This window comes from Aegilops tauschii, chromosome 6 (assembly GCF_002575655.3).
Source record: "Aegilops tauschii subsp. strangulata cultivar AL8/78 chromosome 6, Aet v6.0, whole genome shotgun sequence".
Lineage (NCBI taxonomy): Eukaryota > Viridiplantae > Streptophyta > Magnoliopsida > Poales > Poaceae > Aegilops > Aegilops tauschii.
In genome coordinates, this window is record NC_053040.3 from 182,701,688 (window position 1) to 182,723,776 (window position 22,089).

A 22,089-nucleotide genomic window follows, 5' to 3' on the forward strand; every position below is an offset into this window, starting at 1 on the left:
CGGCGACGCTTCGACTGCGGGGGGTGTTGAACATGTGTACATGTACGTAGGTCTGGGTTCTGTATGCAGTACCTGTAATATCTGTCTCCCTCTGTATGTACGTGTATCTTAGGAGACAAGATACCGGTCGCACCCATTGTATCTATATATATGCCTAGTGCACGATCAATCAATTATCGATGCACCAAATCATTCTCTACAAGCAGCATCCAGACAGTCGAGAAACATCCGCTTCATCTTGTCCGGAGTCCGCAGGTCGCAGATGCTAGAGACATGTCCATCACGGCGGCGCGAGACGACTACCTCGGCGACGTGGTTTTCGCCGACGGGGCAGAAGAAGCGGGCAGGCCGCTCACCAGCTTCTAGCGCCTGCCCTCCTGCTGCTTCTAGTCCAAACAAGCTCCTCCCGATCTCCATGTCAGCTGTATCAGGGCTGCGCCGGAAGGCGACTTTGACGGCAGGGGAGGCCGCGTGGTGCTGCAGCCGAAGGAAACTGAGGATGCCGTCGACGTCGCCGACGCTGAGGGGCCGGCCCTTCTCCAGCACAGCAGCGAGGGGCGTGCGATCGTGGTCTCTCAAGGGGACGAGAAGCTTCGCGAGCCGCACCAGGTCGTCCGGCACGGGGTGCCCTGCCACGGCCGCGGCGACCTTGAGGGCGAACTGGGTCCTGCCGCAGCGGAGGTCGGGGGCGCCGGTGGTGTGACGGTCCTCGGGGCCGAACTGCTGGTTCTCGCCGAGCTGGATTGCGACAGCGAGGTCGGCACCGGCCAGGCGGAGGTAGCGCATGGCCTGCCCCTCGGACAGATACCGGAAGTAGATCCGCATGAAGGCAAGGAGGCCATTGTAGGAACAAAAAGCTAGAAACACCGGGGGCTGGGTCTGGGCGGGCGGCGCCTCCCCCTCTCCCTCCTTCCTCTTGCTGCCGACCTGCGCCGCAGAAGGTCGCTTCCCCTTGACGTTCCCGCTGCACCTGCGACGGCACAGGAGGTTGAGGGCGTTGAGAATGATGTTGGACACCGGATCGATGAGGCCGATGCAGTGGCCGCCGCGCTCGACGCACGGCACAACCTCCGGCATGTCGGCGACGGGGAGCCTGCCCAGCGCCTCCTCGTAGAAGCGCATTATGTCCATCTGCATTGGCCGCCCCAACTCGGCGCGGATCGACGCCTGCCCCTCGCCGCCGGCGTCGTGGAAGCAGGACAGCCGCAGCCTCTTGGGGAGCTCCTCGTTGATTGTGAGAGACATGGGGCCGGAAGCGGTTGTCCTCGATGTCTGGTGCGTCGGCGGCGAATCCACCGTCGGATCGCCGCGCGGTTCGCCCATTCTTCGCCGGATGGAGGGTTCGACTGCGGCGGCGGCTGCTAGGGTGGTTGTCCGGCGGGGAGGGTGAGAATGCCGAACGGATCAGGGTGTGTGATAATGCCGAACTGATCAGGTGACATAGCGCCTCCCTCCTGGACAAGCTCCGAAATCGCATTGAAAACACTCAAAAATCGCATTTCGAAGTTCCGAAGAAATCGTAAAAAGAAAAAAAAAACACGCTGACATACTGATGTGTACTGCACGTGTGTAAATTTTCAGTCGAAAATACATTGATTCACGAGCTACACAAAAAGAATGACAATCATTGTTTTTATCTAATGAACAGGGAACATACTGTTTACTAGTAGTATTTTCAAAATCACCAATTTCTCATTTCTCTGTAGCTCACACGTCAATGTGTTTTCTCATAGAAATTTGCACACACAAAAAAGTTGATCCATTTCTCCGACAAGTATTTCCGGACGAAGGAAGTATAAAATAGTTGTTTTTATGTCGCCCAAGTTGTTCACTATTTTCAAAATCACCAATTTATCATATTTTAGCTCACGTGTCAATGTGTTTTCTCGTACGAATTTGCACGCGTACAATATACATATGTACTCGACAATGTGTATTTTTTAAGTAAAACATTTAATTTGATTTTTTGAAGAAAAAGGGGCTTTATGGAGCTCGAGCACCAAACTCATTTCTCCTCGCCTCATGGAGCGTGGTTGTGCTGCTAATCAGGGCACACATACAGATTAAAATGAGTGGGAAAAAACACTAGACGCATCTATATCTATATACCTTCGATTCGGAAAAAAGTTGGAACGACTTATAATTCAAAATTGAGAGAGTACTATGCTACTTGTATTCCATAAATAGCTTACATATATACAATAATCAAATATTAATATTTCAATTTTATCAAAATATATAAAAGTTTTACTAAAGCAGTGTCAATTAATATGGATCGGAGGGAGTAGCAAACTATTCCTACAACAATGTGCATGGTATCATCTAGTTTTTTTAGAGAGAGATTACCACATGTGCATTAATAAACAAACAAAATACAATGTGTCAATTAATACTTTGAGAGATTCATATGCCTAACCTAATCATCGCCCATCATCGATCACCGCCATCACTGTAGTATCTTCGAAGAAAGACGTAAGTAGCCTTCACACCCAGATCTAGAAGAACTCCATTGCAGACCACGCTGCTTTGTGAACCGATTAAACGGCCCGTCGAAGGCGATGGAACCGAGTCTTTGTGGCACGTCGATCGAGGATCATCCTCAAGTCTACCAGATCCCGACGGTGTCGTCTTCATCCATATGATCGGAGAAGAAAAAGCGTCGCCGCAAGCCACCGTCCGCCCACCACACTCCAAGACACACACTGCCCCAGCCGATGCTGTCGCCCGAGAAGACACCAAGCACCGGCCAGCACAATCTAACATCGTCAAGACCAAAGTTCGATGAGACACAAGGGCTACATGCTTCCTGGCGTTGGCAATTGAAGCATCACCATGGTGTGGAAGAAGCAGAGCCATCTTATTCCGATGCGACGTTGATTCCACCACCAATGCACCGTCTTCAGAAAAAACTAAGTCTATCATATCTAGGCGTCAGAGCGAAGCCGCCGGGGTCCCCGGCCCCTCGGGCTGCCGGAGTGGCAGCCGAAGGGGCCGAGGACCCGTAGCCACACCGGCGAAGAAAAGAGACAGAGATCGCCTTGCGATCGCTTGTGCGAGGGCGAGAGAAAAGTTGGAACCACTCGACAGTTGGAATACCAACCCACACACCTTGAGGCAGTGCACAACAGGCTCAACACATTTGTAAAAAGTACCCTACAAAACCAATAAAGTCCCTGGAGAACATAAAAGCAGAACAATCTTGATGATGCTTCTCAACTACTCCCTCTGTCCCATAATATAAGATGTTTTTGCAAACTAAACTAGCTTGCAAAAACGTCTTACATTGTGGGACGGAAGGAGTAGCACTTTGCGTATGTCGTGCGATACAAATTAAGTTGCCCGTCGGCAGGAACCTCCATGTCAAATACGATCTGGAGGCCTTCACCGACTAGCAGACTAGGGTAAATCTCCTACGTAAGTTAGGATCCCAAATTTCCATTTTTAAAAGGGGAAAATATATTTTTCATCGCTCAATTATTTTAGAAGTATAAAAATGATTTCTCAACTTCAAAACCAGCAAATTTTAGTCCCTCAATTTCTCAAACCAGATAATTTTAGTCCCTCCTGCTGCTTTGTGGGTCTACGTCCACGTGGCAATCCCAGGTGGATCTTCTTGTTCCTTATCATTCGAACTTGGCTAGGCATTTCATCAAACAGTTGGGGCGTGTTTGGTTGCCCGCATCGAGCCCAACCAGGCCCGCGCGGTGCAGCATCTTTTTGGGCCTCGGTTGTTTGGTTGCCTGCAAACACTGTTCAGCCTGCATAGCACGGTTCTTAAAGCACCCCTAGGCCTGGCCCGTTGGGTACGGCCGAATCGGCAGTTTCCCGAGAGCCATGCCCGAGCGATGCTTTCAGGCGCACGTGGGTGGCTCTCTGGAGACGTATGTCTCGAGTTAATCCCCCTCTCTCTCCCTAATCCTCAATCCCCTCTCTCTTCCTCCATGGCCTGCTTGTTCTTCTCCTCCGCGGCCAGCGCCACCCGCAGCTCGCCGCTGACCCGCTGCATGTCGTGGTCAAAGCAGCCCCTCGGCTTGGCGGCGGCGACGGCGACGACGCTAGCCTCGACCACCCGAAGATGGCAGACCTGGAGGCGGGCGGATGCGGCTGGTGTCGCGATGTCGGATGCCAGCGTGCCCGGGGGCGGAACAACCGCCGACCAGCCGGAACAGCCGCCACCGACCACCACCACCACCGCCTGGCAGCAGTAGGAGGTAGCCGAGCAGTCCCAGCAAGCGGAGGACGAGGACGTGAAGGTGGCCCCGCTGATCCAGCCGCACGAGGTCACGGCGCCGACGCCCGCCGCGAGCAGCAACTGCTATGTTTCCCCTGCCCGGGGCATCTCGCCGTCCTACTCCTCGTCGGTGGCGTCCGGTCTGGAGGCGGCGGAGTGGTCGGAGCCCATGTACCTCCTCGGCTTGGACGGCATCATGGACATCGGCTTCGTTGTCCCCGGCGGACTGGGCGTCGACCCGTTCGACCACTACTACCCGGACCCCACTGGCTTCGACCAAGAAGCATGGTCGGCGCAGCATGTGTGTAGGCGGAGGCGACCGATGGGCGCGAAGGGGCGGCTCGGAAGAAGGCCGCAGGCGGCGCGAGGCGCCCGACCCGGCCGGCAACGGACGCGCGCGAGGCACAGAGGAGCGGAGCGGATGGCAGCGGCCGGGTGCACGGCGGGGCGAGCCGGACGCGGTGCGGCAGGCGGAGACAGCGTAGCGGCGCGGCGAGCTGGTCCACGAGACGGTGTAGCTCGGCGTAGCTCATCTGGATCACCTCCGGCGTGCCGCCCTTGAAGTCCGACACCTTCTACGGCATCGTCGGCCCCTAGAAGGCCGGCGCCTTCGCGGCTGCGGTCGCGTCGCTGCTGGTCGTCCTCGGCTGCTTCACGCCCAGGAGCGGCTCCTCATCTACGTGCTCCTCCCATGCGGCAGCTTCGACGCCCCACCTCTTCCTCCCTCTCCCCGGCGACCTCTCCGGCCAGGCCGAAGCCCATTACACAACCGCGGCGAGCCGGACGCGGCCACTCCGGCGCGCTCAAAGTGTTTGACGAAATGTCAAGCCCAATCTGTTGACTGTTAAGTTTTGTTGTTAACGCTGCTAATCATATGCATGTATGCAACCAAACGCCAGGTGAAAATTGCATCTCGACGACAAGACCCCTAATGCAGGCAACTAATCACCTGGTCATCTACGTTTTTGACCTTATTTGCCAGGCCCGGCAGCGAAAGCAAGCGAACACGCCCTTAGATGCGCGTCCAGCAGCAGGTGAAGGGCGTGGGCATGGAGGCCTCCGGCGAGGTGGCTCTAGTCCTTCAAGACCTCCGTAAGGCCGCTCCGGCGCTTCCCGTAGCGCGCCGCCCACGGGGTTGACGAGGAGGCTCCCGCTTCATGTGTCCGACCCGCCGGCCGCACGCACAGCTTCGCCCTGGCCTTGCTGTTGTACGAGCTCGCATGTATGCCGAGGCCAAGCTGTCGCGTGCGTCTGCGCCCGCTGGCTGCACGCACAACTCCGTCCCAACACTGCTGACCTCGCCATGCCTCGGCATCCTGCACCTTTTCTGCATCAAGAACCCGGCCTACAGCCATCCCGCCGGCCCGCACCGTGGTGCACGTTCGCTGCCGCCACCCGCGAGTTCATGAGTCCCGTCATCACAACGCCCAGCAATCACGGGCGACCACCTCGTCGCCCTCGCACACCGAGCGCATCACGCAAATCACGCGCACAGACAAGAGCAGCAACGTCAACCCAGCATGGAGCACGCACACTCAGCGCGAACGGTAGCACACACACAAGCACAAATCCTAGAGCTACTCAATGCGCAGCAGCCCATCAACTCCTGGTGGAGTGCGTCGCGTGCAAGTTCCTCCGACGGCCGTGCGCGCGTTCAGCCACAAGGAGCGTTGAGCGCAAGAAATAGAGCCGTCACGGCCGCCGGCCGGAGCGGGCGAGGGAGTGCATGCTGCCGCGTGCCGCCTCCGGAGCCAGGCTTGGTCATCGGCGAGCTTCAGAGCACCGGCATCCAGGGTGCCGACACACGAACCGTGTGTTGTTTGAGGTTGAAGATGCTCATTACAGTGAGGTCCATAGGTAAGTCGGAGGGATAAACAACAGGAATTAAAGTTTAAAAATGGGTAGAGATGGTGGGGCCCACACTTTGCCAATCCGAGTCAAAAACCGCTCAAAGATCGGCAGAAAACCACCCAAAGTTGCACAAGGACTAAACTTATCCGGTGTAAAAAGTTAAGGGATTAAGTTTTGCTGGTTTTGAAGTCGAGGAACCATTTGTATACTTTTGAAATAATCGAGGGACGAAAAATATATTTTTCCCTTTAAAAAAAAGACACTGTAAGATTGTAAGTTGCCTGCAAGAGGGAATCATGAAGAAGAACAGTGATGGAGAATGCTGCTAACAGAAGATCCCAAGGAGGCAGCCAGATGAGTGGACTTATACAAGGATGCACACCTCACACTTGGACTGGTCAACCAACTTGTATTATACTCCTAGTAACGGGGAGATCGGAGATATGGCACCAAGCCGTATCCGACTGACCAAGTTTCGACAGCAAACGAGAAGGAAATATAGTCAATGGAGTGCCCGGTGCAATTTGACTGCTACTCCATATTTTTCCTGCATTTAGCGAGCTGGCCAGCCTGCCATGGTCATACAGAGAGACCAGAAAAACAGAACAAGCAGCCTTCCACTCAGTAACGCTGAGCATCCTCTGCAGTTCCTGGCAATGGCGGCCACCGGGCACTCTTGCTTGCTCATGCTGCTTCTCCTCGCGAGTTTCGTCGCTGATGGCCAGCCAGTCTCCATGCCCAACACCGAGGCTGCCGCGGACCACCTTGCGCTGGTGTCATTCAAGTCGCTGATAACCAGCGACCCGTCGTCAGCGCTGGCCTCATGGTCATGGGGCGGCAACCGATCGCTCCCGCTGTGCCGGTGGCGCGGCGTGACGTGCGGCGCTCGGGGCAGCCATCGTGGGCGTGTCGTAGCCCTGGACCTCAGCAACCTTGGCCTTTCAGGCGCCATTGCCCCTTCGGTAGGCAATCTCACCTACCTGAGAAAGCTCCATCTTCCCATGAACCGGCTCGCTGGCACCATACCGTCGGAGCTTGGCCGCCTCGTCAACCTCCGGCATGTCAACCTGAGCTACAACTCCCTTGAAGGCGGCATCCCGGCGTCACTCTCACAGTGCCATCAGCTCGAGAACATCAGCCTGGCATACAACAACCTCACCGGGGGAATCCCTCCAGACATGGGTGATCTGCCCGGCATGCGCCGGCTCCAGGTGCAGTACAACATGCTCGACGGCCCGATACTCCGCTCGTTAGGCTCGTTACGCGGCCTCGAGCTTCTTCATGTCTCCAACAACAGACTTACAGGAATGATCCCTTCAGAAATTGGCAACCTCACCAACCTAGTAAGCCTTAACCTCAACTACAATCACTTGACAGGTTCAGTCCCTTCTTCTCTTCGTAGCCTTCAGAAAATCCAGAATTTGCAAGTGAGAGGGAATCAACTCACGGGGCTAATTCCATCATTCCTGGGAAACCTCTCGGCGTTAGCCGTTCTTAATCTTGGAACCAACGGATTTGAAGGGGAGATTGTGCCATTGCAAGCACTGTCATCTCTGTCTGTCCTTGTTTTGCAAGAAAATAAGCTTCATGGTGGCCTCCCTTCCTGGCTAGGAAACCTCTCCTCGCTGGTATACCTAAGCTTGGGAGGAAATAGCTTCACTGGGTATATTCCTGAATCATTAGGAAACCTTCAGATGTTATCTGGTCTTGTTCTCGCGGAAAACAGTCTTACCGGCACCATTCCTTCCTCCCTCGGAAACCTTCGCGCTCTTTCCGACTTATATCTCGACAAAAATCAGCTCACCGGACAAGTTCCTTCTTCCATTTTCAACATGTCCTCTCTAAGAATATTTAATCTACAGTTCAACCAGCTAACTGGATCGTTGCCGACTGGGAAAAAGGTCAGCTTTCCAGTACTCGACATATTTAATGTAGGGGAAAATAGGTTTCAGGGTGTTATTCCACCTTGGCTGTGCAACTGTTCCATGCTTACCAAAATTGCAGTAGAAGTGAATATGATCTCTGGAACGGTCCCGCCTTGTCTTGGAGATAACCTGAAAAGCTTGTCGATCCTGACCCTTGGACAAAACCAACTACTGGCAAATGAAGATGATGGCTGGGACTTCTTGTCCAGTTTAACCAATAGCAGCCGTCTGAAGATTTTGGATTTCAGCAGCAACAGATTTCATGGCAAGCTACCAAATTCAGTAGCCAATCTTTCTACAGAACTGCAAGCTTTCAACATAGCCAACAACATGATAAGTGGCAACATTCCTGATCGAATTGGGAACCTTGTTAATTTATCATACCTTTTGATGAACATCAACTCTCTTGAGGGTACTATTCCTTCCTCTCTTGGTAGACTCCAGAGGCTGAGCTACTTAGATCTTGGTATGAACAATCTCTCAGGGCAAATTCCACCAACCCTCGGCAATCTCACACTGCTGAATAAACTCTATCTTGGAACAAATTCACTTAGTGGACCTGTTCCATCCAGTCTTAGCAACTGTCCTTTAGAACTATTGGCTGTTCAGCACAACAAGCTCAGAGGTCCGATTCCAGAGGAAGTCTTTCTCATATCCACCTTGTCTAACTTCATGTACTTCCAAAGCAACTTGTTTAGTGGGTCACTTCCATTGGAGATCGGTAGCTTGAAACATATTGCAGACATCGATTTATCTGATAATCAAATTTCTGGTGAGATCCCTGCCTCCATTGGTGATTGCCAAAGCCTACAATTTTTAAAGATGCAAAGGAACTTCCTTCAAGGGAGAATCCCGGCATCAGTGGGACGGCTGAAAGGCCTTGAAGTACTTGATCTCTCACATAACAACTTGTCAGGAGAAATTCCTGAGTTTCTTGGGAGTATGAAAGGCCTTGGTAGTCTGAACCTGTCATTCAACTCCTTTGAAGGTGAAGTCCCAAAAGAAGGAGTATTTCTTGATGTAAACGCAACCGCGGTTGAGGGAAATAACCCTGGAATAAAGTTGCCACCATGTTCCACCCACACCAACAAGAAACAGTCTTCGAAGCTTATCATGATAATCTCCATAAGCAGTGCAGTCCTATTGATCATCGTCCTTTTAGCATTGTTTGCATTCTGGTACAGAAGGACCAAGTCACAACAAGCTAACTCAGACTTGTCACTCATCAACGACTTGCACATCAGAGTATCTTATGCTGAATTAGTCAATGCGACAAATGGTTTTGCTTCTGAGAACCTCATCGGAGTAGGAAGCTTCGGTTCGGTGTACAAGGGAAGAATGATGATCCACGACCAACAGGTCACTGTTGCTGTCAAAGTGCTTAATCTCCAACAACGTGGGGCATCTCAGAGTTTTGTTGCAGAATGTGAGACACTGAGATGTGTTCGACGTCGGAACCTTCTGAAGATCTTGACGGTCTGCTCAAGCATGGATTTCCGGAGCCAAGATTTCAAGGCTCTTGTGTATGAATTTCTACCAAATGGAAATTTAGACCAATGGATACAGAAGCCTTATGAAGAAAATGATGGAGACCGGGTGCTAAATCTCATCGGAAGGCTCAGCATCACCATTGATGTAGGTTCTGCACTTGATTATCTTCACCAACACAGGCCATTGCCAGTAATTCACTGTGATCTCAAGCCAAGCAATATCCTCCTTGATAGTAACATGGTTGCTCATGTTGGTGATTTTGGGCTTGCAAGAGCCCTGCGTCAGGAGGGTAGTGATTTCTTAGAGAAATCAAGTGGCTGGGCTACAATGAGAGGAACAGTTGGCTATGCTGCTCCAGGTATGCTTCCAGTTCCAGGGTTCTACCCACACCTGATCTATTGTATTATCCCTGAAATGTCAAAAGTACACCATCATATAAATATGTAATCATAGATTTCTTCAACTTAGATAATACAAATGCTTAAACCTATCCCGTATTTTAATTCTTATGTTTCGATGATTACAGAGTATGGTTTAGGCAATGAAGTTTCGATCCTGGGTGATGTCTATAGCTATGGGGTGCTGTTGCTGGAGATGTTTACTGGGAAAAAGACCAACAGACGGCAAGTTTGGAGAAGCTCTAGGTCTTCACAAATATGTTCAGATGGCACTTCCAGACAGAGTGATCAATATTGTGGATCACCAGTTATTAACAAAAGACAAAGATGGAGAAAGAAACACCTCAAACCCTGACTTAAAAGGAGAAATAACAATTGCTTGCATCACTTCAATTCTGCATATTGGACTATCATGTTCAAAGGAAATTCCTACAGACCGCATGCAAATTGGAGATGCTTTAAAAGGGTTGCTGACAATAAGAGACAAGTTTCAAATGTGTCTTTCAAGTTAACAATTGTAAAGTAATTGAAGGATTATATGTCTCGTGTATATTTGATCTTGATGGTACTATTGAGTTGAGGGCTTGAGGCATAGTAGAGCCTCCAGGCTCCAGCTGCCCAATATGGCCACTATAGTGGTGTTTAGCAGCGCCCTGGTATAAATGACATTTCAAGTTTACATATGATCTTATTTGTTCGTAAAATATTCTTACCATTTCAGATGCACAAAAAGATGTAGCCCTAATGCAAAATAGGTCATTTTACTTCAGAATTGTTTGATTTGGTTTTCTAGGTGATTTTCTAGATGTTGTAATTGTTCACAAAATATCTTTCCTACAATCACTTGTCCGAGCTATTGCAAATAAATCACATTACGTGCTAGTTTATGCCCCCCCCCCCCCCCGCCCCCGCGTCGTCCTCTCGGGCGACACGGGAGGTGACTAGGGTTTCCCCCCGCGCCGCCACCAGAGGAGGCTGCTGGGCAAGCCCGCACGGTCTCCGGTGAAGGTGGCGGCGGGGATCTCGTCGCTCCGTCCCTCGGCAGCCCTGGTCGGAGAGGCGGCGCCGTCCCCGCGGCTGACGGCGTTCGCGGCGATGGTTCTGGCCGGTGCCTTTGGCCACGAGGGTGGTGAGGTGCCAGCGGGTGGCAAGCGCGGAGCCAAGCGACCTTCCTCATTGCCGGATAGGAAGGGTTGAGTTCTTCCCCGTGGCACTCTCCTCCCTGCAAGTTCCGGTTGCGGCTCGGTTGCGGAGCAAACGGAGGTTGGTGGTGTAGGATTGGGACCGGAAGAAACTTTGGTCGGCGGGCTCGGCCCGGCAGCGGCGACGTCTTCTGGTGTCGTTCTCCTCCTTGGAGGCGCAGCCGAGGTCCCTCCTATCCACCCCGACCCCCCTCCCGGATGAAAGTCCAAAATCCGCCTTGGATTGGGCGGCGCCGGCGCCATGCGCGTCGTACCCTCCATGGAAGCGCCGTCCTGGGAGGCTCGGATTTTCGGGAGAGGGTGCTTGTGGGCGGTGGCTCCGGGCAAGGGCTCGAGCGACGGCAGTAGTGTGATGTTGGCAGGTGGAGCGGTGTGGCATCTACCGCGTCGATGATGATGGGTCTTGGCGGCATGGGGCAGCTAAGTCTCGGCGACGGATGCGTCTGGATGGACGAGCGCGGGGTGGTGGCGCTGTTTGGCGCCGTGGCAGGGTCGACGGACGGCCGGACTGACAAGGATAATGCGGATCTTTTTCCTGGAGAAGGATCAGCGGTTCGATGGTGGCGGCGGCGGCTTCTAAAGTGCGTACATGTGGTGTACGCTTTGGGTCTGCTGCACCGGGTGTATGCTCCTGGTACGTTATGCAGACGGATCGGCGGTGATCCCGGTTCTAGATGATGGGGAGTGATGGCATTCCCCATTATTGAGTTTATAAGTGTAGTTGGTGGCTTCGGGTTGTTTGATGTATGTTTTTGTCAGAACTTTGGTGAATAATTTAATAAAGATGGATGTGTGCATCTACTAATGCAGAAGCCGGGGGTTTCAACCTCCTTTTTGAAAAGGGGTGATTTTCTATTCCTACAAGGTATCTGAGCATGTCGTGCCAAGTTGCCAACTGCCTGTACACCACCGTTATCCAGACTAATAAAATATAACTCATTTTACTTTACAAATTTTTATTTGATTTTGAATTTACTAAAATACAACTGAGCATATTGTGCCCCTTTATCGCGGCTATCCACTACAAAAAATATACTTAGCTGCTACAGATGTAGCATGTTTTTTGCATGTAAGATATGGAGACATGGAATAATTGTGTGATATTATACATGTATTTTTTGTTTTTTACCCATTTGCCAACAGGAAGGAAAATGAACTTTCAGGTTTCTTAGTATTTCAATGTTTGCCGTTCATAAAAGAAAAGAAAAAAGGCAAATGAACCACATCCCAATTGATTATTAAGCGACTCTGGAACAAGAATGACACGCACCTACTTCTCTCTTTTACTTAACTAGCAGCATTTTGGGCTAGAGTGGCGCTATATATCATTAAGATCTACATGAACTTGCATAAGTTTCAAACCCTTTCACTGCACAATAGAGTTGCAGCTAAGCTCTAAGTTATCTGGCTAATCACAAACAATATCATATGACATTGCTGATAGTCCAAGAGATGATGTATATTCTTGAAGACTTACCTCCATACTGAGAGTCTGATGCAGAGTTTATCCAACACCATACATATTTTGGAAGGATGAGGTACTGAATAGAGTAAAGTAGCTGCCCTCCCTCTGCCACATGATTTATTAAACACAGCATGCACCCACTTACTAAACAAGAATATATCCGAATTTTGTTCAAGTGACAAGGCAAGTGGTTTATTCCTTTGAAAGAAACATAGCCGAGTGGTTATTCTTTTCCTTAAAAGCTATCTGATTGACTAGGTTACATGAAAGATGTCAGCAGTCAGCATCAATGGACCAAACAATGGAAGTCATCGCCAAAGAATCATGATTAGCTAACCGTTTAGTCAAGACTGTCATTATACTTGATGAATGATTAGTTGGAAATATTTTCTTTCAAACTACTCATTTGGGGGTGGAAGCAAACTCAAGGATATACTGAGGACTTGGCAGGCCATTATTTTTTTATTTGTTCAGTATTTTAGTGCCGTTTGTTGACACTTTTGCTTACCTATTCAACAGTGACCTCTGGTCAAACATAAGGGCGGTGGTATTCAAATGCGGTTTCCAAACTATTGAAGCCGACTAAGAAAAAATCATACATGAGCATGCATGATGCGTCCAAAAGTAGTATTCAATTAATACTACCATCCATGCTTCAATGGTTTGGCCAAACCACTGAAACCATGATGAACACCCCTACTGCCCTACATAAGCGCTTACTGCTTACCACTGTCCAACCCATCATTGATTACTACTCTACACCCAGGAGAGACATCGCCTCTCGTCTCTCATCTCAAATATGCTGTCCCTTCTCCTCTTGCCTTCTGCAACACTCCGGCCTTCCGTCTGAAACTTCAGTTTTCAGCCAAATAAATGCATTTGTAGCCTTTGAAATGAACACAATTCAACAGCATGCCAGCAGTGAAACCATTGAAGGAAAAAAAAAACAGCATGCCAGCAGGAAACCCATCAATCGTTCTTGCTAACCTTCCTATCTATTGCATTCTTTTATCAGTACAACGCAAGCTGATGATCAAAGAAGTGGTACAACTATTTAACTGACTAACTTGCACTCCAGTCATTCATGTTACTCATAAGGAGTGACCCGTCTCAGCTCTCAGGTCAGATGGCTCAGTGTGCAATGACTGAGGTACACGAAATGTGGAGAAAATTCTAGCCTTTGTTAGTAAATCTAGATGTCACTACCAGATCAAGTTGAAGAAGATTAGATCAACAACCACTATTATTAACTGAAGATGGCAAACGAAGGAATGTTAGGTTCTAACAACACTCGAGATATGAGAATCGTAAGTATCAGTTTGATTTTCCGTGCTAGAATATCATGTTCGAAAAAAAGTGCTTCCTACTAAAACATATGAATATTTGTTTCAAAGGAAGAATGGCAGGTTCTAACAACACTAGAGATATGAGAATAGCTGTTGCATGTGTTGTGATATCCAAGTTGTATTTGGAAATGAAGAGCATCCTGCTAGAACATGCAAATTTACTGGTAGTATATCTGTAACGATAACTTTTTTAGCAAGGTAGCTGAATGTTCCAGTTAGATGTAGAGACAGCACATGACAAATCAAAGTATTATCCAGGCAAACAATGAACGAATGGAATACCATCCTTCCAATAAGCTGTTGCACTTACCACATCACACCAGTCTCTATAAATTGCAACTGATAGAGAGGGCAGTGAGATCAAGTTCCATGGAAAATTGACCTAGGTGACACCTTCTTTGATGGGGGCTCTTACTGCAGCCAGTTAAGCTTTATCAGCATGTCTTCGGTTTGTAAACAATCTTCATGATATTCGCATATATAGCTGCATAAAACTGAGGGTGCGCGGGTTTTGAATCGATGTAAGAATCATTGTGAAACTAATCATTCATCAAGTATATAGCGTAAACTGCCTGATTGCACATATGATTTAAATTCGCCACATAACAAAAAGAAACAGGTTCAGTGGATAGTGATATAGTGCCATAATTCATTAACCCTTCCCCGTTTTGTTTATAACAACAATATTATTTTTATTTTATGGTACCTAAACATTAATCATGAAATGGTGTAGTATTTCTGAGCAAAAAAAAGGCAATCTGGAACTGATATCAGACATCCATCACTCGGCACAATGCATTGCAAGCCCCTGCCTCAACGATTTCGGGTCCTAAATTTGCACGTTATTCTTTCTAGATCGTGCTTGAACCGCCGAACCCACACAGAAAATAATAATGCAATCGCATCATTTATAAGAAAGAACAAAATAGCTCTTCTCTCCTTCGGTTTCAGGTCATACATACCATTAGATGCAGGCGGAGGAGGTGAGAGAAACTGATGCAGGAGTAAAGGTCACCAGTTAGACCCTTATCTGGCGAGATGGTGCGGAGTGGAGCATGGGGGCGTGTGGGGGGACGGCGGCGGCCGACCGGATTCCGGCGGTGGAACGGTGACTCTGAGCGAGGGAAGCTAAACATGGGCCTCACTAGTTCTGTCTTATGTGGGCTTCGTTTTATATTGGTTGTACCTTCTTCCCGGGCCACAGTGTATGCAGCTGTACCAGTGGTCTTTCTTTCGTGTCTCTACTTCTATAAAAGACTTAGTTGCTGATGAGTCATCCGTCATTTCTGACTATTAGATCTGCATCTGACGACTAAGAGATAAGTTATGGCCTTTTTACAACAATAGCCTATTTTCTGCTCCAATTTGCAGAAAACCCCTTGATATCTTGAAACCAACCACATCCCTCCCTCACCTCATCAAAACAGCCCGAGGAATATATTTTGAGTGAAATATAATATATATATTTTAAAATATGTATATCAAAACTAGAGTATTTTCTTTCAAGTTTGTGAACAAGTATTATTCTACTTTAAATCCACTGCGGGCACATTGCTAGTCTCAAAAAAAACAGTGGTCTTTCTTCGATCTCCTGATCTCAAGTATATATCCCAATAATATCATTCCCTCAAAAAAATTTAATATTGTTATCAATTGGTAAAGTGGAGCGTTCCAAAAAAAAAGAGCACGTTTAGCTTTAAAAAGAAGTTGTACTAACGGATGCATCGATCCTGTTGCCCATTAGTGTAAAAATCAATTAAGAGCCAATTCTTTTGAGGGCTTAAAAAATAGAACGTCGATAACTGCCACACGTGTGGTAGGAAAGAAGACGCACCATACGACTCTAATGCAAATAGATTGCCACGTCATCGCATGCATGCATGCGAATTTTTTTTTGGATTTTCAGTTTTTAAAATATTTTATCTCTTAAATGAAAAATCCGATTGAAGATCCGTTTTCACCATTAAATCCCTCGCGACGAGATCTTCAAAACTAGATCTCATATCGATATATTTCAGCGATTTTTTTTAGTTAAAAGTTGCCATGTCTATTGCACATGAATTGCCATGATATTTACACTGAAGTTGCCATGATATGTTTCAACTATTTTCTTTTACATTTAAAACTAAATTTTAACATATTATAAAACAGAGAATCAAGAAACTAGACTTGCCATGCATCATAAACTAAAAATTGCCATGATACATGCACTTAAAATTGTCATGGTTCAATAAAAAAATATTTTCATGGTCAAAATACTGGAATTGCCATCATCAAAAAACAAAATTTGCCATGATCTACAAACTAAAATTGCCACATGGCAACTTTAGTTTAAGCACTATGGCAACTATAGTGAAAACATCATGGCAACTTCTAGGCAAAAAAATCGTCGAAACATATCAACATAGGGTCTAGTTTTGAAGATCTCGTCGAGACGGATTTAATGGTGAAAACGGATTTTTAGTTCGCTTTTTTAGTTAGAAGATAAAACATTTTTAAGACAAAAACCAAAAAGATTTCTGCTGATGTCACCTATTCATACGTGGCAAAATGAGTGATGATGAAGGCGTGTGGGCGACCTGCAAACACCCACACGTGTGGGCATTAGTTTTTCCAAAAAAATAAGCTACCTCTCCTCAATTTAAAAAATAAGTCGCTCCTAATTGAGATTTCTATATTAGTTATTCCATAACTAGTTCAGAAGCTCCAATAAATGAGGGAGACGGCTTATGGAAAAAACTGAAGAGGAGAAGGCTTATTTTTTAAGCTGTCAAAAGAACTGGCCCTAAGATTCAGTAATGATGATCACTCATAATAAGATGGGCATGTTCCTTGGTGCATTGGCTGTGTGATTACTGGAAAATATGATCCTAGAACTTTGAAAGATGTTGCATAGTCTAGAGGCCCTTGCTTCAGGAGCTGACTTAACCATCATGAGAATTTTTATGGCAATTGGCTGTTTGAGGGTAGTTAACATGATCAGAGAGAATATTAAATCCTCTTATGTTGTGGTGACAAAGAAAATTAAAGCAAGGTTGAAGGTTTTCAATAAGGTCGTGGTCGCCAGGAGAGGAAGGGATTAAATAGGAAACTCATAGACTAGCTAAACATATTTATTTTTGTTGGACGTCATGTCTGGTTTTATTGGTTTGATAAAGGGTGTCAACATTCTAAAAGCATCTCTAGCAGACCCTTTATATCCCATCGAACTGTAAAATAACCGTCAATTTTTTATTTTGGACGGGAAAGGTAGCCCGAATAGACACCTTATACATCTTCGGCCTTTAAAAAATTAAGGGTGCGGTAAAAAGCTCCTCTCGATCTGCAAAAATATAGTTTCCGCGTCCGCTTCTACGTTGCCCTGTACCGGGAGAAAGCAGTTGGCGGGAGCCCAACTGCCACGGAAACATCCCCATGACCTGTCCGCGCCGCCCCGCCCGTCCTCGGACCCGGCCGCCGCCCGGCTGCGTCTCTCCCATTGCAGTTCAAGCCGCCACCCGCCCCGGTCCGTCTCGGCTGCCTCGTCTCAAGGGTTCAGAGCGCGTGGCTCGCCCGCGTCTCCTCGGCCGAAGCTGGCGGCGTCCCCATGCTGCTCGCCGCACCGGCCTCGAGGGAGATTCCTGAGTCGCCGTTGCTTGGGGTCGTGTCGGCATCGAGGTGGAGATGAGGAGGGCGTGAGGAAGGGGTGGCCAAGAAAAAAAGTGGGCCGATTGTGGGCCCTGCTTTATAAAGTTGGTATATTTAGAGAATATTCTTTTTTACGGGTTGATTATACGGGATATGTTCGGCCGCAGCTAAAATCGGCCCTTACAACATGTTTTTCTCGGTCCTTATAACGACTTTAAGGGTCCGCGCGATGAGGGGTATGTTAGAGATGCTCTAAAAATGACTAGAAAAACAGGAGTAGCTTAATGGAGAAGCATCAAGACAATTTTCAGTTCTTCTCGTCTGGGGATCTAAAAGTTGTGGCATAAGCTAAAAAGAGAAAGTTGGTTCTGTGAAGAAAATTGGAGTGGTTGCTTAGGAAGCCACTCCAGTATGGATGACAAGGTGTCGTGGAAGCCGCTCCTACACGAACCATCATGGTTGATCGAAAGCTTAAGCACGTTTTTCACTGTCATAAGGTTCCATGACACATGATGACATCCTCATGACGCAAAGTTGTGTTGACTTGCTCCCGAGAGAAGAAAATGGTCTTTGTCGTCATGTCGCCCCCTAACTGTAGTCATCACCCTGTTTGCTAGAGAAGAGAGAAAAACAATGAGAGAAGATACCTTCGAGTAGGGATGATGTGGTCCAACTTCGAACGGATGCCCCTTGACAAATAGCCATATGAATGCCCAACGTACTTTCTATCTGGCCCAATCGTACTTTTAGTGTATGCAACCCTGGTGTTATGTGCAACAGATACCAATAATACCTAGTCCAAATCACAAATTTGGTGCATATCAGTTTGGTGTTACTTGCAACAAACAACAATATCTTTCCTATTTATAAATGTTGGAGTTGGTGGTGAGTTCACTTGTGGGCCAACAACCTTCACAATAAACAAATACACTCCTCTTCCTCTTCACATATGGAAGTATAGCAAACTTCCAAGAGACATAAAAAACAAATACACTACTACTTTAACAGAAAACCAACACTCATGTAGAAGGCACAAAAAAATTGCAAAAATTACGACTCCAACTTAAAATCACGATTTTACTTTTAGTATCTCTTCCCAACAAAATTTTCAAGTTTTATATCATGCCATAGGAGAGTGAACAAATTGCAATGCCTATTCTCCCATGTTTTCAAATCCAAAATGTTGTCTCACTATAAATCTTTTAAAGGACCTACCACGGTTACATCAAATTCTTCGACCCCTACCTCATCCCTCTTAATATATTTTTGCTCTTCTTATTATCATGAATCGTGCAAGGTACTAAAATCTTTTGATCATCACCTAAGTTGGTGCCCTAACGTCTCTCTTTTTAATAGCTCCGTAGCAACGCACGGGCACTGTGCTAGTATGGTCTAAAATGCAACAAATGTCACTTTATCATATTAAAGTCATAATTCAGTCAATTTCAAAACTGATAAAGATTGATTGTTTCATGAATTTTCTTCTCCATTGCCTTGTTCAGCATTAGTAGCACACCTACATATATCAGAACAACTAGTATACCACAAGGCATTGAAAGCTTTTCAGACAAAGATGGCTAAGTACAATTTTCTTAGTATTGAATATGTGTACATGTGCCCTTTATGAATCGGGAAAGTTTAAAATCACGCGCTATTCACAAAATAAAATAAAAGGTGGGCAGTTCAGGTGAAATTTTCGTAAAATTCGTTCAAATTCCTTGTTTTTTCTTGGACCTTATAAGTGCCGCACGTGTGGCACGAACACATGGCAACTCCGAATGTTTTTTATGGCAAGTTTAGTGACACGAGGATGGCAACTTTAGTTGTGAAGCACGACAACTTTTTTTCCGGATGGCAAGTTTTAGTTTTTTTGGTTTGTTTTTTCTTTTCGGATGACAACTTCAGTTGTGAAAAACGTCGAGGCGGAGGTTTTTCTTTAGAAAGAACTGGTTAACGTTGTGTTTGGATGTCTGTATTAGGGTCTCGAATTGGATTTGGTATTCCCAATCCACCAAATCGTGTGTTTGGCATGCGCATGGAAACAACGGTCTGAAATCAACCCAATACAGCGACAAAATCGATCCAACTAGCTGAGGCCTCACACGATACGGAGCCCAACACCTCCGATTTGGCCTGAATTGAACGACCCCACAAAAGAAAACGATTCGAGCCTAATCTTTTTCTCCCCACGCTCGACCGAAGCTGCCACTCCCCCACTATCGGTGTCAAAACCGGCGGATCTCATGTAGGGGGTCCCGAACTGTGCGTCTAAGGTCGATGGTAATAGGAGACGGCGGACACGATGTTTACCCAGGTTCGGGCCCTCTTGATGGAGGTAATACCCTACTTCCTGCTTGATTGATCTTGATGAATATGAGGATTACAAGAGTTGATCTACCACGAGATCGTAATGGCTAAACCCTAGATGTCTAGCTTGTATGATTGTGATTATGACTGCCTCTACGGACTAAACCCTCCAGTTTATATAGACACCGGAGGGGCTTAGGGTTGTACCGAGTCAGTTTACAAAGGAAGGAATCTACATATCCGAACGCCAAGCTTGCCATCCACGCAAAGGAGAGTCACATCCGGACACGGGAAGAAATCTTCTGTCTTGTATCTTCTTAGCCCATTAGTCCGGCCCATGTTACATAGTCCGGACGCCCGAGGACCCCTTAATCCAGGACTCCCTCAGTAGCCCCTGAACCAGGCTTCAATGACGATGTGTCCGGTGCGCAGATTGTCTTCAGCATTGCAAGGCGGGTTCCTCCTCCGAATACTCCAAAGCAACCTTCGAACATAGAAAACGTGTCCGGCTCTGCAAAACAAGTACCACACACACACGCAGAGAGTACAATATTTCACGAGTCCAATCCACTGACAACTTTTGCAGCGTGACATCACGTTGCTGCCCGGTTATTATTTCGAACCGTTTTTTAGCCTCCCGCTCCATGTTTCAAGATGCGGTTTTATTGCCACGTCTTGTCGAAGCAGAGATCGTGTCCCCTTATTGAGGGATTCTCATCGATACGGGCGTGGGTAATCGAACCACGCCGTCTGCACGGCCCTCGGGGACTAGGCGAGTTTTAAGGCGAGTGGGGAGGCGCTTGATATTCGCACCCTTTGTAAAGGGATAAGGATTTCACCTTTTCACCCACGCCTTCTTTCTCTCTGCCCATCCATTCTCGAGCTCCAGCGCCCAAGCTTCCATCCTTTCCACCTCAAAAAAGCACTCCAGCCATGTCCGGATCTGGAGCGCAGGGCAAGTGGATGATTTCCTCCGTTAAGGAGAAGGACATCACCAAGCTCCGGGAGGCTGGGTACTTAGCCCAGGAAATCGCCCACCGGCTTCCAGCAAAGGGGCAGATCATCCCCAGCCCGAAGCCCCATGAGAGGGTGGTATTCTGTTGGAAACATGCCCTAGAGGCAATAATAAAATGGTTATTATTATATTTCCTTGTTCATGATAATTGTCTATTGTTCATGCTATAATTGTGTTATCCGGAAATCGTAATACATGTGTAAATACATAGACCACAACATGTCCCTAGTGAGCCTCTAGTTGACTAGCTCGTTGATCAACAGATAGTCATGGTTTCCTGACTATGGACATTGGATGTCACTGATAACGGGATCACATCATTAGGAGAATGATGTGATGGACAAGACCCAATCCTAAGCATAGCACAAAGATCGTGTAGTTCGTTTGCTAGAGCTTTTCCAATGTCAAGTATCATTTCCTTAGACCATGAGATCGTGTAACTCCCGGATGCCGTAGGAGTGCTTTGGGTGTACCAAACGTCACAACGTAACTGGGTGACTATAAAGGTACACTACAGGTATCTCTGAAAGTGTCTGTTGGGTTGACACGGATCGAGACTGGGATTTGTCACTCCGTATGACGGAGAGGTATCTCTAGGCCCACTCGGTAATGCATCATCATAATGAGCTCAAAGTGACCAAGTGGTTGGTCACGGGATCATGCATTACGGTACGAGTAAAGTGACTTGCCGGTAACGAGATTGAACAAGGTATTGGGATACCGACGATCGAATCTCGGGCAAGTAACGTACCGATTGACAAAGGGAATTGTATACGGGATTGATTGAATCCTCGACATCGTGGTTCATCCGATGAGATCATCATGGAACATGTGGGAGCCAACATGGGTATCCAGATCCCGCTGTTGGTTATTAACCAGAGAGTCATCTCGGTCATGTCTGCGTGTCTCCCGAACCCGTAGGGTCTACACACTTAAGGTTCGGTAACGCTAGGGTTGTAGAGATATTAGTATGCGGTAACCCGAAAGTTGTTCGGAGTCCTGGATGAGATCCCGGACGTCACGAGGAGTTCCGGAATGGTCCGGAGGTGAAGAATTATATATAGGAAGTCCAGCTTCGGCCACCGGGAAAGTTTCGGGGGTTACCGGTATTGTATCGGGACCACCGGAAGGGTCCCGGGGGTCCACCGGGTGGGGCCACCTATCCCGGAGGGCCCCATGGGCTGAAGTGGGAGGGGAACCAACCCCTGGTGGGCTGGTGCGCCCCCCCTTG

The 22,089-nt window shown here is 47.7% G+C and overlaps 1 long non-coding RNA gene and 1 pseudogene across 3 annotated transcripts; one reads left to right on the forward strand and one right to left on the reverse strand.

Annotated features, from left to right (window-relative positions):
* Nucleotides 1–6,308: 6,308 nt before the first annotated feature.
* Nucleotides 6,309–15,570, reverse strand: LOC120966346 (uncharacterized). Of its 3 annotated transcripts, none has more exons than XR_006665241.2 (3): nt 14,872–15,570; nt 14,220–14,403; nt 6,309–9,907 (listed from the first exon to the last, which is right to left on the reverse strand). It is a non-coding gene; the product is annotated as an uncharacterized lncRNA (long non-coding RNA). The 3 variants fall into 3 exon arrangements; XR_005759851.2 differs by lacking the exon at nt 6,309–9,907 and adding an exon at nt 13,114–13,409; XR_006665240.2 differs by lacking the exon at nt 6,309–9,907 and having other exon boundaries at nt 13,114–14,403.
* LOC109760022 (uncharacterized) lies at nt 6,658–12,252 on the forward strand (annotated as a pseudogene).
* Nucleotides 15,571–22,089: the final 6,519 nt, after the last annotated feature.